This window comes from Apostichopus japonicus, chromosome 16 (assembly GCF_037975245.1).
Source record: "Apostichopus japonicus isolate 1M-3 chromosome 16, ASM3797524v1, whole genome shotgun sequence".
NCBI classification, from domain to species: domain Eukaryota; kingdom Metazoa; phylum Echinodermata; class Holothuroidea; order Aspidochirotida; family Stichopodidae; genus Apostichopus; species Apostichopus japonicus.
The window spans coordinates 12,416,651-12,432,135 of record NC_092576.1 but is presented as its reverse complement, the minus strand read 5'-3'; the positions used below and the strand labels follow the sequence as shown (position 1 = coordinate 12,432,135).

At 39.0% G+C, this 15,485-nt stretch overlaps 1 protein-coding gene across 1 annotated transcript in view; it reads right to left on the bottom strand.

The window, feature by feature from the left end:
* LOC139983148 (dnaJ homolog subfamily C member 25-like) overlaps positions 1-15,485 on the bottom strand; it is a 376,890-nt gene that overhangs the window by 27,815 nt on the left and 333,590 nt on the right. The gene's annotated exons all lie outside the window — the stretch shown is intronic.

The window sequence follows — 15,485 nt, the reverse complement described above, 5'->3', positions numbered from 1 at the left end:
GTTCACACGACGGGGTGTTGCGATAGTTAACACAGCTGGTTACATTGATAATGTATTTCCTGTAGGACGTATACGTAACACTTATATAATATATGTAGTTGATTGTATTCCATAAACAAAACAGGATTTCAAACCGAGACAAAGAGGTTTTCTTCTTCTTTCCTTTCCATTTTCTTCGTCTTTTTATTTGTATTTGTCTCTTTCTTTTGTCTTTGTCTTTTTGTCCTTGTCTTTTCCTTTTGTCTTTTTTTGTTTTGTTTATGTTTTCTTTTTTGTCTTTTCATTTGTCTTTGTTCTTTTCTTTGTTCTTTTTTTTTCTCTTTTCTTCTCTATTCCTTTTTTTCTTTCTTGTCTTTTCCTTTTTCTTTTTGTCTTTGTCCTTGTCTTTTTTTCTTTTTCTTTTGTTTCTTTTTGTCTTTATCTTTTTCCTTTTTTTCTTATCCTGTTTTTCCCTTGTTTTTTCTTTCTTGTCATTGCCTTTGTCTTTTTCTATTGTCTTTTTTTTTTGTTTTTTTCATTCTATTTCTTGTTCTCTTTGTCTTTCTCTTTTCTTTCTTTCTTTCTTTCATTTGTCTTTTTCTTTTGTCTTTTTGTCTTTCTTTTCCTTCTTTGTCTTTTTCTTTATGTCTTTTTCTTATGATATGTCGGAAGGGAACCGATTGAGAAGTGCATGCAATTTCAGTTTAGGTGGTACAACATAGCCACTTGTATTAAGTTTTATAACTGTCAATGTATTTTAAAAAATATTTTAAAAATATGTGTGATTGCCATTACTAATGTAGTATCGGAATGTAGTCTGCTCTGCCAGAAGCTATTCGTGTGGTTTGTGGCATCAACATTCATGTTTTTGTCCAAAATTAATAAAGTAATACAAAGTTTTCTTCAAAATCATACAAAGGTTTCTTCAAAACATGATTGAAACATTAAAACCATTAAAGAAATTCACGTTTCCATGGTAAAGAAAAATCATTACCTAAGATCATTTCACTAATTAAGATAATTAATTAGTTAATGATTCCATTCCACGGTTCTTAACATATGTCGTTTCCATGGCAACTTCTCATATTTATCATTTTCATTTTTTACTACCGTTTTTCGTCTTCAATACTTGTAGTGTAACTTGACTATTGCCAAGCTCATGAAGAAATGTATATGGAGATCAAACAACCCCAAAACATTGCAAATTCACCACAGTCGAAGTCTCCTAATCTATAATAAGAGTGTACAAAATAAAATAACGTAAAAATTCAAGTTTCAAACCTATTTAATCGTTTCTTTTCCATAAAAACGCAGATAGCGAGAGGAGAAGAAGGACCACCTGATCATCCGAAAAAAAAGAAACAGGGTAAATATAGCCTATTTATTTGCTAGAATGGTCACGTCTTTTTTCTACGTTTCTAGTGTCATCAATGTAATGGCATTCCACTCTGGGAAAATCTTAGAATCTGTTGACATCTGAACCAATCAGATACGAGGATATCTTACTCGTGGTCGGAGCTTCCGGTATTTCAGGAAAACAGAATGTTACTGCAGTGAGTTTACAACGTTACAATAGTAGCCAGAGAGTGGCATTTCTGACAGGCTGGTGGACAAACGACAGGAAGTGCTGGCGGAAATTCACCGAGATATATTGGGGGAAAGATAAACCTCCATTCATAGCAAGCGGTTCCCTTTCGTGGTAAGAATTGCAGAGGAGCATAAAAGAACTAAAAATAAATAGACATGCCAGTAAATGTCATGATATACGCTACTACAATGATTGCACGTGGGCGCAATGTATACAGCATGCACGAGGAAAGACGTGTGCAATTGTTACCCGGTTGTGACAGTAAAGAGGCCTATGCATGATACATCCAGCTGTGTGTGGAAATGTCACTGAAATATGACATTTGAAATGGTATGTAAATCAGGTTTCATTACGCATGACGTAACACTCTATGCGGCATGAACACCTTAGCCTACGATAACTGGAGGTGGTCGTGGTCATTTCGTGGTATACACGTATATAAAAGTGACAAGTCTAAATGGCCAGCAAATATTGCCAGATCATCATTTCGTTCCAGCTGGACTAGTTCAAGGTGGTCAATCGGGACTCATACGCCATTGTCCTAACACCCCCCCTTTTCATCACACGCCTCCCTCCCCACCCCTCCCCAACACTCCACTACACTCCCCACTCCCCCCACTCCGTACCACATTTAGAACTTACTGGCAAACTCTGGTTCACCATCTCAGTGAGAACATGCAATTCCAAGTCAAGTATATATGACGTCACACGTAGGCTACGTGAGTATTAATGTATCAAGTGGGCGGAATTGGGAGTGGGAGGGGAAGGTGGTATGCTGGATGGGGTAATGGATTGACTTTCCGTGAAAAAGAAATAACATTTGGACATTTGACTGTCTATTTTTACTGAAACTATATCCAACCAATTGTATCGTTTAAAACAACTGAAAGATTATTCCAGCTGGTTTAGAGATCAATACATACACATCGTTAGTAACTTAAAATAACTCCATTCTTTTTGAGAGTGGGTGGCGAAGTTTTATCCATTTTCCTGTTTTTTCCCCTTTCTTCTTCCGTTAAAGTTGTTTTTTCTCGTTCTCCTTCCATTTCCTTGTGAAGTGGACTTAGGCGAGTCTATTGTTTAACTAACTACCATCGTGCCACGATTCATATATTTTGCTAGGCTCCTTAATTTTTTCCTATCTACGGACTCGACAATAAACAAACTTCAGTCAAAGAAAACAGGGCAACGATTTTAATGTGACATGTGTAGTGTGTAGCAACTGAACCGAAACGCTTTACATGGCGTCATTTCATCCATGATAACCGGACCATTAAGTTGATAATATTAGGAATAAATTCGTAACAGCTTGACTTCTCCTACCCCCCCCCCTCCACCGCCTCCCCGGAGATAACTATGGACAGCAGGCCCACTTTTGCACTCTCCGTTTTAACTTGCCACATATGCTAGAAAATCAAATAATGGTCACACACATGCTCAAACTTCGATAATTAATGTTACTGCTACTACTGCGATAATTTGTAAGTGGTATGTTGCTCTCTTAGACATTTAATTGTCGAAAAGAACCCACATCTATGCCTGGAATAATATGTAGAGCCTTCTAGCAGATTTTAGCATGCTAACTTTGGTCCCCAATAATGATGACCTTTTCAGTAAAAGACTTATTACGAAATAAGACTTCTCCTTTTTTATCATCCCATATTTTTATCCGGCCTTCTACATATTTCCCCTGCCTCCTATAATTAGCCCTGGGCCCCAGGAGCTTTAATCCCCTCGACCAACTGACCGTTCATCTTCTCGTCAAGATTGGAAACCGAGGCAATAGTCTCAACTGTCTATCATATAAGTTAGCCTTTGAGTTCAACTACTGACCATCAGGGTTGGAGGACTCGAATCGGGACACGGACTCGAATCCACATTTTCTGGACCTCTTTGGACTCTTAATTGGCTCAGACTTTGACCCTAGTGGACTGGGACTTGGCTCGGACACGAGGCCTTCTGGACTCGGACTTGGCTCGAACTCGTACTCGGACCCTTCTGGACTTGGACTTGGCTCGTACTCCGAGTTTGGCAGACTCGACTCCAACCCTGCGAGTGACGATAACATTCGGCGGGCCTTAGTTTCATTTTCAGTGTGATGTTTTTTTCAATAGATCAAAAGTGTACGAGCTACAGGAAATGATAGAACAACAACCACCGTGGGAACATAAGTGAAAAGAGTTACCTCTGATATTTAGCAAAGAGTTTATTCACCCTGTGATTTGTTATATCCGTACAACTATAGTTATGATAAAACAATAAAAAAAAGTTTTATGGTGACTTATTGCAATGTAAACATTTTGGTGTCCCTTTTTACAAGTGAAACGTACAATTTTCAAGAAATTCAGGTGTTCTGAGGATGTTATTAACTCTTTTGCCCTTAAAAGGTATAAACACATTGTCATTTTGAAGGTTTCTATTAGATAAACCCAATTGAATAGGGGGTTTATGATGTAAAGGTGATTTTTTGGATTTTGGATTTTTGGGATAAAATGTTCATGGCACACATTGGTACCCTCATTTATGAAATTATACCCTCTTCTAAGATACCGACTGAATTGAAATTGTCAACATGTTTTTTCAACAGAATGTAGTGGTAGAATTTTCATATTTACACGCTTAAATGTAATCACATCACTGTAATAACAGACTTTTGTATGTCTCCTTAAAAACACATTGAAACATGGTCAGTTTTTACTATTTTAAGACACAGAACAGAAGTTTATACATTGAAAACTGTAGTATGACCCGAAAGTGCTACATTGGAACCATGGGCGGCGATCCTGGGGGGGGGGGAGGGGGGATATATCCCCCCATGAAAATGGGTGGAGGGGATGTAATACACCATATCCCCCCCACCAAATGCCAGGGATAAGAATATTTTCATGCCTACATTTATGCATCATCGTTAATGTACGGCTCTTTTTTAGCTTCATTTCTCGCCTACCATAAACGCAGTGCGATCTTTTCAAATAAAGCGTCTTTAATAAAGCAAGAATAGTTGACTGTAGGCTTCATTGGCCCTATAACAACAAAATGTATTATTGCGCCCACGGTATTGATATAGTACATATATGCACCCTCATAGTATTCATATAGGCCCTATAGTAGGCCTACACACGCACATGTTCCCTCGAACAGCTGAGAATCTCATGTTACCAGGGTAATGCTTAATACACGTTTCACCTGGATGCCCTAGCAATCGGTACCTAGGAATGTAACTATGTGTAATTGTGTATTGCATGTGTATAGGCCTATAATAGCCTGCATGATGCCATTTTCTTCATCGAATAATATAAAAGAGCTCTCGAACATTCTAACGTTGCGCCTGAAACAAGATTGACAGGGGCAATTTTCCCAAAATAACACCCGAAATTAAAAAAAAAGTATTTTGGATCCTGATTATGAGATATTTCGGACATGACATCCCTATTTTAAAGTTGGGTATATGCGCTTGGAAACCTCGGGAAGTGCCGTTTCCGGCCATCTAGAGGGTTTGTTAATTCCAAAATTTTCTTGTACGCTTCGCGCCAACTCATGGTGGCGCTACGCTTAGATAGTCAACAAGGTCATACCCCCCCCCCCCCCATGCGGAAGTACGGATCGCCGCCCATGATTGGAACCTGAAGATATGGCGCTATGCTGCTTTGTTACCAAATAAGAGATCACATCAAACACAAAATACTGGAACAAAATTTAACGCAATTCAAGAGGAATACGTTTGATTTCTGTGTCGAAATTTGGTGGGAAATCGCTTGACATTTTAAAGGCTAATTTTATAGAATATCCTGGATTTCGTTTGATCGGATTACAAATTCAGTATTCACATTAGGACGCGCGATTTATCTAGACTGGGTGCAGCGAAAATATGTTCTCCTTTGCTGGGAATTTCCCGCAACAATTCCTGGTACTTCCTGCAACTTGCACCATTACTGTAGTTACAAACTTGCCAATAACAAGACGGATATTAAAAAAAAAAATGTGTTGCTTCATTTGTAAAGAGTAATGTGATTGGTCACATCTTTTCGTAACGGAAAAATACTGCAGGCTTCGTTAGTGCGGCAATGCATAGTGTGTATAAGTCGCGATAGTCGACCATGTGGTTAGCACTGTACGGGTATATGTACGTAAATCTAACTACTAACATCATGAAACCCCACATCCCTACCCCCACCCCATCCCAAACTTTGAAAATCCCCCACCCCCACAAAGACTAGGGATTCCCTTTTTTTACACCCTAGCGGTAACACTGTTAATAATTCGATGTACCAATAGAAAATGTCTATCCTCATGCAAGTAACACTCCTGTCCCCCTCTTTGCCCCTCCACTCTACTTATGTTGCCTCCTTTCACGCCTCCCGGTACCGACACAGACGTACAAGTGCGGACCCCCCCGCCCCCACCCCCACCCCACGAGTTCACCATGTCAAACCATAGTCAGAGGGGGTCTCCTAGAGTGACATTAAGTTGTCGTCAAGGGCACTGCGCCATTTATCGTAAATAGCACAGCTTTGCACTACAGCATATGTATAACGTAGAGCAATTAGTGGAATTGAGTGATTGTAGTTATTGTTAAAGTGCTACGGACACCTAGCCAACTTGCCCCATATTCAGTGTATTTGTTGTGTGTGATAATCTCATTCAAAATCTGTTGTTCGAAGATATACACGTGCATTTGAAGTTTTGACGAATCTGGGGAAACTCATTAAAGCAGCATTTTGCGTCCTTTTCTATGATTTTTCTCAACCTCACTGACTCCACTATGCCATAACGACATACATAACTAGCTGATCTATTTAAATCTTACTTCAAATGGTGGCATAAAAGTCGAAAAATTTGCAACTTTCAACTTTGTTTTCCTCCAAGATATTTTCCGTTGGGATCAAAATAAACCTTGCCCATAATATGAATATTTAAACACTACGAACGTCATTGACCAATAGGCCTACGTAATACAACACCATGCTTGATTTGTGTACAGTCTATATGGCAGTTGTACCAGGGAGTTCCATAATAACTCCCTGGCTGTACTAACGCAAAGTCTTGAATCTATTTTTAGCAACGGCTCATAACTAAACCTGCATCTCTGATTGGTTGAATTCAAACTAGTGGGTTGGGGAAACTGTATGCGATTAATTTTAACTGTGGAATTTGTCGTGGACACTTTTCTCATTATCTGCAAAAATCCTTAATTACTCGCCAATTGACGTTGTTGGCAGGGAAAAACTTGGCTAATATCTTAGTTTGCTGTTTTGTGATTGATATATGTAAAAAACTCGATGGACATGTCAAAAAAGTAGAAAACGTCGACCAAACGCAAAATGCTGCTTTAAATAGGTGCAAACTATGATGTGGAGTGTTGCGCCCATTAAAATTTCTTATTTTAGTCCATAATATGTCAACCCCCAATTACAAGCCCACATATCATTTGAATAATGTGATGTTGATCCTCCTTTTAAAGTTGCATATATTTCCATTATGAGAGAGCATCAACATAAATTACAGTTTCAATTGTTATTATTAAGAAACCTGTTATCCTTGATATACTGTTGTCAAAACTTTATTGATAAAGTGATTCTTCCAAGATTAATTTATAAAAATGAACAATTTACATACCATTCTGCAAGAGAATATGTTCAGCCTTAAATCCAGGATAAACGTGTTAGCATTGTGGCTGAAAGGTTCTCATTTTAACGTCGTGTGAATAAATTATATAGTTTCTATACATCCAACCTGATAATGTCTATAGGTGACATAATATAAAACGTTATTTGCTATACAAGAGCCTGACCTATAGCTAGGCCCCCTGTGTAAAAGTTGATCAACATCAAGGGCGGCGGAACCGGGGGGGGGCACAGGGGGCACGTGCCCCCCACTTTTCCTCAGGTTAAAAATGTGCCCATTTTCTACATACAAATTGAGGTGTCTCAAGTTAGCAATTAGAGGCCAGGTAACCAGAATGAAAACTCGGGAAGGGCCGTTTCCGGCCATCTGAGGGGTTTGTAAAACCAAAAAATTTCTTGTACGCTCCGCGCCAACTGATGGTGGCGCTCCGCTCAGATAGTCGTACATACAACTTTGCAAATCCTGACTACGCCCCTGACTTTTAATGAATTTCTGTCGGTCAAACTCAAAGCTATTTCGAATGGAAATAAAATTGTTAAGATAGTAACAAGAAATAAACTCTAATTCGGAAGATTCCTACATTAGCAATTAGCATGATTTCACCTCATTTTGTCTCAAAAGAAAACTTGTTCCTTGTTTCCCAATTTGTTCATTGGATATTGCAGTGCTATATGCATATTTTCCTTGAGGGGGGGGGGGGGGCTTGAGGGAGTGATGTGTATACGCAAATAAGATATTACAATAAGAGTTATAAAGGGTACTAAATATAAGGCTGCATCAGTCCAATCGAATTTCTGCAAAGTGCCCTTTGATGTCGGTGCCCCCCCCCCCAGATTAAAAGTGCTTCCGCCGCCCTTGATCAACATGTGCCCTAATGTACCATATATTTATTTCAACGCCCACCCACCCCCCCCCCCCCACCCCCAAACGCCGCCCGCGACCTTACCCCATCCTTTTTCTTATCATTTAGAGGCACAATCCAAAATGAGCACTTTTTGTAAGTGTTCACAGAAACCCCCTTGACATTGGACCCATCCCCCCCCCCTCCCTTGGAGCCCCTTGACCCTTAAATGTCCCTTGTTACTGCACCGAACCTACCTAATTGATTAACCCCATCAGTAATGATCCAACAAGTCACGGAGTTATGTAATCTAATTCTAGCAACGTTGTTAAAATTGAAAATAAATGTGATTTGTTTCATGCATGCGAGCTCATGCTCCCAATTTCAACTAACACGTTTGTAAAGTTCTTAACATGTTGCATATAGACTATCGCACAATGCATATATATATATATATTACGTATCGTGTTACTCATATCGTTTGCAGAATATATACCCGCATGTGTAAAACAGTGTGATGACTAGTTAATGCGATTAAGTGTTTTTACTTTTGTATTATTTTTTGTTATTCTTGTGTTGATTGACCCTACACTGGCGAAGAAAAAACACCCTTCATTGAAGATAAGTAGCTTCTTTCGTTTCGGTATGTGAAGGTTAAGTAATACCTACGTGTACAGAAGTAGCCTACCGTATAGCGTATAGTCTAGTAGTATAGTGTCCGATGGTTAGTCCAGTTTATGCATGGAGCTATCTGTTTATAGCTCCATGGTTTACGTTAGGCGCAGAAAGTCAACTGTGTCATTAAAAATAATTAGAGTTGATCATATATATATAGCCTACTATGGGAGACGTGTATAGCGAGTCCAAATTCGGAGTACTCATATATGACAAGCTAATATATAGCCTAGCTATAGCTTGCCTGTATAGGCCTATACTCTCGTACTCAATCTCATGAATGTTGTACTCATATTTCTGGGTATACTTTAGAGAAACTGGTACTCGCGCGCTGGTATACTCATATACCAAAGTGAAGTTTGCTTGTATACTCGTGACCACGCTCGGTTGTAATCATGCATCAATTCATTCATTCTGTGGAAAAAAAACTGGAAAGTTTTCCGTGCCGGAAGGATTCACACGTGACTGTACGGATATTAAGAAGAGAAAAGTGAAAGGAGAACCTATACTATAGCCTATCATTGTGCTCGGCATGCATGGGTACTATTGCTGGAGTGATATAATAGCCTGTTTGTTTAACGCGTGCACTTTAACCCATGTACAGATGGAAATACCTACGTTCTATACAAGAGATTCCTACGGTGTGTATACATATGGATGTCGTCACTTCCAGCATTTCCCGCAAGGAGTAAGATCAACAGAAACTCTTCATTATTGTTTTTGCAATTTTTTTCTTTAATCTATATGTAGCATTCTCGTGAGTATGGTATAGACCTGTTGATTTCTTTCAATCATAGAAATCGATTCTTGCTTATGCTCAAGACTCTTTCCGTAAGTTTTAATTAAACGAGAAAAGATATTATTTGTTTTAATGAACTTATAACGTGCTACGTAAGAGAGAGAGAGGGGGCCTCTGGGTGTGTACTTTGATGTACTGCATATGTATTATGAAATAATCATTATTAAAGGACTCACAGGGAGCTAAATTGAACAGTTTTGCCAGCTTTCCCATCGGACAAAGAAACTTCACATAGCATATGGGGACGTCGTATCAACGTCCAAAGATGTTAATGAGATTGATAAGCCATTTAATAAATATCAGTTTCCATCTGTAACAAAAAAAATATATAAAAAATGGCTATAAAGTGGTTCGTTAATAACACTGTGCCGCCATCATCTCATACGAATTTCATATGTCAAGATAATATTTGCTTGTACACTCGGTTAGCACTATGTACGATCGGCATGGCGACCAACATCGCGGTATCATCTTTCCAATACCGTAATCGAATGTTCGGTATTTTACCACTTCGTGTCGGTTTCGCTATGATGAACCTTGGCCTACTCTACACCGCCTCTCTCTTCATATTGACATTCTTGGATTTCAGCCTGAAAAACGAACTCATCGCCACCATCTCTCTCGTCTTCCGAGCTTTCGAATTCGTCATCGTCTCGAACGTTCTTCTGGACCGGTTATTCTCCACATCGAAGAAATATATGTTGCAACAGCGCGATAGACGACGTATGGCAGACAATTTCGCGGTCGGTTTCACCGCGGCGATGCTCGGTACAGTGGTTTACGGTTATGGCACCAGCAACATACACGTTACGGGCTATGAAAATCTCGCCCTGACGGTTATTTTACCCTTGACGATGTACGCGGTGTTAGGTTTACTTAACGTAGCAGCTGTTAGATCGAATGGAAATTTGGGGAGAATATTAAGGAAATCGCTGAGGAATGTAGATTGGTACACGGAGACGAAGATATTGTGGCAGCAAACTAGAATTATTATTCGGGGATACTCAGGCGTTTCTCTGTTATTAATCATCTGCTCTCTACCATTGTTAATCCTTCGCATTATTACACATACTAACCCAGTTTATATTCATCTTTTACAATCGAACTCTCTCATTCCAAGTCATATGTTTCACCTCCAGTTATTGCCATTTATTCTTGACCCGATTGTTTTCGGTGGCGGTATACTTCGGAAATTCTCTACAAGGAACGCCAAGATTGACAGAAATAAAAACACCAACGAAACGCCGGTTGAGGTTGATTATGCCAGTTCAGACGAAATGGGAAACGAGAGACCGAGACTCAACCAATTCGACTCTGAAGCAGAGCAAGGAATCGCAAATCCAGCTTTTAATCTATATCACGTGATGGAAACCAGATTGTGACGTATGTAATTGATGTACAATGCGGAACTCAGGGAAAACATCATTACGGTTTTAAGATGACGTCATGATTTCCTAATCGCTACTCATGTACGTGACACTGAATACCAATTACCGATTGTAGTCATTTACGTTGATATCACAAGAAATATCGACACGTGACTAATTAGTAATTAAGATAATAAACAGTGGCAGGAAGAATGATATATCAAAGAAGGAAATAAAATATTTAAACTATAACAAACATGAGATCAAAGACGAGAAGAAAAACATGAGAAAATGAAATCAGATAATGTTGGAGGTCGCCAAGAGCAATTTTAATTTTTTTTTAAATATTGATATGACCTATTAAGTTAGAACGTGCATTACATTTTCTGTTGATACTGGTGAAGTATTCCGAACACTGATTTTACTGTAAATGTCAGTTTGTACATCATGGTAATTTACTATCTTGATTTTTGTTTTAATGAAACAAAGAATTACTTAAATTTAAATATGATGGTATACACGTACTTGGATGATGGTGGTTTTGTGTCGAAAATTAACAGAACCAGGTTAGCTTTAACATTACATGAAGCGGATGGGGGGGGGGGTGTAAGATCGGTAGGGGGGACGTGTCTGTATTTCAGTTTCACAAAAGATTTCCCTTGACAAGGCGTCTGGAGGAGGGGGGGGGGGGTAGTGTTTATCACATTCAGTTGGCAAAATGAACGTTAATGTTCTTTGTAGCTATAAGCTCTTTTTAGTAGCCTCTCAAGGGTTGAAATGAAAACAGTTTAAGAATGTTGACCAGAGGTGACCATATTTGAATATCTAGCATATTTGGGGCCAATACAGCATACCTTTAAAGCTGAGGAGACCCGATGCAACCCTAAACCTCAGATATCCGTGTATCTTTGCCGACACATCTAATTCAAATCGTACATACAGGAATTCCGTCATTTATCGTGCTTGCAATATTTATCCAGTCTGATCATATATAGAACCTTTTAATATCATTTCAGTCATTGTTTTATATTCATTTTATGTGTTAACCTTGAAAGAATCTTACTTACTATTTATACAAATATTTCTAAATGGTTTTATCACATGTTGTTTTCATTTTCATATTCGATAGGTCTTTGTACTCCCTTTCCTTTAAATAAATATTTGTTATTTATATTGGCTTTAATACATGAAGCAAGGAAAATATGATTGAATGGGTGGGGGGGTTGAGGGGGGCGTAGAATTGCTATATCATAGATCACGTTTTTCTAGTTTATGTTTACATTCAAGCTCGTGATGTAAATTCTACAGAAGTAGGAACACTTATATATAGAAAGTGATGTTTTGTATTTTTTACGATACCGTGGACTTTTGCGTCTATAGTTCGTCAATTTTAACAATATTAATTATTAAGTATGTTATTCATTATTGGGTTGAATTCTATCAAACTATCATACCATGCATCTCTGATTTGTTTTCTCCTTGTTTGTTCATTCGTCAATGAAAATTATACTCTGAGCAAGTTTTATAATAACTTTTGTTATCCTGTTCAAGATTTCTTCGATGATGATGTTACGTCAGAGTTATACTCATACATGAAGAAATAGCTAAGTTTTGAAGAAGAAAAACATTAAAGTTTTAACTTTTAAGTGCCATTGATTTTTGGATGAAAACTCGACTATAGTTACCTTGAAGTAAATCATATACTGAATAACTCTGATGGGATATGAATTTCAATCATTTTGTGTGTGTTTTTTGGTTGTTGCTCTGAATTTAAATCTGTCTAGAAGTGTTATAGGTCGTGTAAATGTGTTCACAATGAAAATCTATGAGATATATATATGTTAGCAACCTGCTTATCCACTGCAAAAAGCCTGTGTAGGTAAAATGAAATGTAATATTTATAAATTCGATTAAGTAACAAAAGTCGCAAAGACATTATAGGCGCAAACGCCAAACGAGTTATCCAATCGCAACCACTCTCCCCTTACATCGAGACTGTAAGGATGTGATCACGGCAGTGTATGGTCGAGTGTGGGTATCATATAGTCCTTTCGAAAGGGAATAGGCTTGGATACGAAGACTAAACAACTTGTTCCACTGTCAGGCGCGTAGCGAGGAAATTGCCAAAGGAGGGGCGAAGCCTGTGTAGGCAAACTATCTAAGCCTAGCGCCACCATAAATTGGCGCGAAGCGTAGAAGAATATTTTGGCCGAAAATGCCTCCCAGATCGCTGGAAATTACACTTCCCAGGCCTTGTAAGTTGCATCTAAGCATTTTCTATTTTGAAATTACTAGCAATATTATTTAAAAAACTATGCTCAAGGGGGGGGCGGTCGCCCCCTTCCCCCCCCCCCCTTGGATATGCGCCTGTCAACTCCACTCCCCTTACATCGACACTGTACCCATGTGATTATGACGAAAGGGAAAAGATACTTTTTTTTTAATGAGAAAAGTTACCCAAGAAAGAAACTGGGCACGAAATACCAAAACAACCGAACTTATAGATACTAACTAAAATAACGTAATTTTTAATTATTTTTTTGAGAAAAATGAGAGAGAAATATACTTGAAATACTCATGCAAACTAACTCATTAATATGCATACAAATTCAACAAACTGCACCAAAATAACGTGTGCAAAACTGGTAAATGGAATATCAACAACAACAAAACTTACAAAAAGAGAATGATTTCGTTCACGAGGTCGCGAATTATATTGTATTACTAAGATATTTTCCTGGAGAAAGGACAGCCCCCCCCCCCATCAAAGTCCCGATTTCCTTTTGGTAAACCCCGTCAAAATTAATAACTTCCGACGATCTCCAAGTTTTCTTTTTTAACACCGGACTGTAAAGGTGACAAGATAGTTTTCTATTTGCTGTGTATTTATGCACAAGTTACCCGGTTACCATACAAAGACCATGTGTATTATAGATCAATTCCATATTCCTATATAAGGGATTCGTGATACACATTTGACAGTAACCACCAGTGGCGTAGAAAGGTACTTTTGAGTGGGGGGGGGGGGGCTGAAGACTGACGGCCGGCCTGGGGGAGGGGTCTAAGGGGGTGCAATATAGCACACTTCAACACCCACTCCATTTTGTAAATAATTTTGCATTTTCACCTGGCCTTAGATGCAATTTGGTGCTCCAAATGAGATTTTTTTCTCATTTGGAAATGAAAAAGGGGTTTTCTGACTTGCGGAGCGGGGGGCGGAATGATACTTCCGCCCCCATACTTTTCACTGGGGGAGCGCCAGCCCCCCCCCCCCCCCAGCCCCCCGGTTCCTACGCCCTTGGTAACCACACACAGTCACAAGTTCTATCTTGGTTCTCATTAGGTACAAACTATTCAGCCTCAATTAGCTTAAGTGTGAAACACTCATTATGTATCTTAAACTATCATAAAGATCCAATCACCCATTATTCTCCCAAATCACCATATATCATCGGAAAACAAAAAGAACTTACACTAAATAAACAATAAATCAACCCCCCCCCCCACCCCTAAAAGTTGTCCAAACAGAAATTAGTATGGATTATAATAATACATATAGTAGAGATAATAAAATTCATTCCATCTAAGATATAAAAAAAAAAAACATGTCGAGTATAGATTAGAGTTCCTTGGTACTGAGAGTTGCGACAACTTAACTTTGGGCGCCATGTTGTTTCCATTTGTTGGGTGTCCCATTTACTCTGTACACAAGTGTAAAGGCTAAGTAAGCAGTAAATGTTTAGCTTAATAGCAAGAACATCAAGTTTGATGACAAACTTGGTTAACATTGATCTTTTCCGTATTACGGGGGCGGGGGTCAGGGAGGGGGCTATGGTGTCACAACTTCTTGTTTAAACGTATCAAAATATTGCAGATTTCTGAATTTATACAGCTTCGATCCCTAGCTTTCCATTGTAGCTTAAAATAATATAACTAATAATACTTTACCATTGGCGAAATCTGATACTGGGACTACTCAGTGGAAAGGGTAGTAGAAGGCGAATTCCTTAGTGGGGTGAATATATAAAGGCAAGGGCGTAGGAACCGGGGGGCTGGGGGGCGCCAGCCCCCCAGTGAAAAATATGGGGGGCGGAAGTATCGTTCCGCCCCCCCCCCCCCCCGCTCCGCAAGTCAGAAAACCCCTTTTTCATTTCCAAATGAGAAAAAAATCTCATTTGAAGCACCAAATTGCATCTAAGGCCAGGTGAAAATGCAAAATTCTTTACAAAATGGAGTGGGTGTTGAAGTGTGCTATATTGCACCAAATTGCATCTGAGGTTACCTGGAAATGCAAAAGAAATTCATTCAGGGGACACCCCTCCCCAGGCCGGCCATCAGTCTTCAGCCCCCCCCCCCCCCCACTCAAACGTACCTTCCTACGCCACTGTATAAAGGAATCCATAGTAAAGATCAAGTCAATTTTTCTATGGGACTCGTGATATACTGCACAATTTGACGGTGACCACACAATGACAGGTTCCATATTTGGTGGCTGTTAATGTTGGTTTTATATTATCCTCTCTTCCTTCCGGCTTTGTTTTCACTTCCTTTTTAAATCACTATATACAACTCGGACAAGTACATTTTCCAAGAATGTAATACTCACTGATA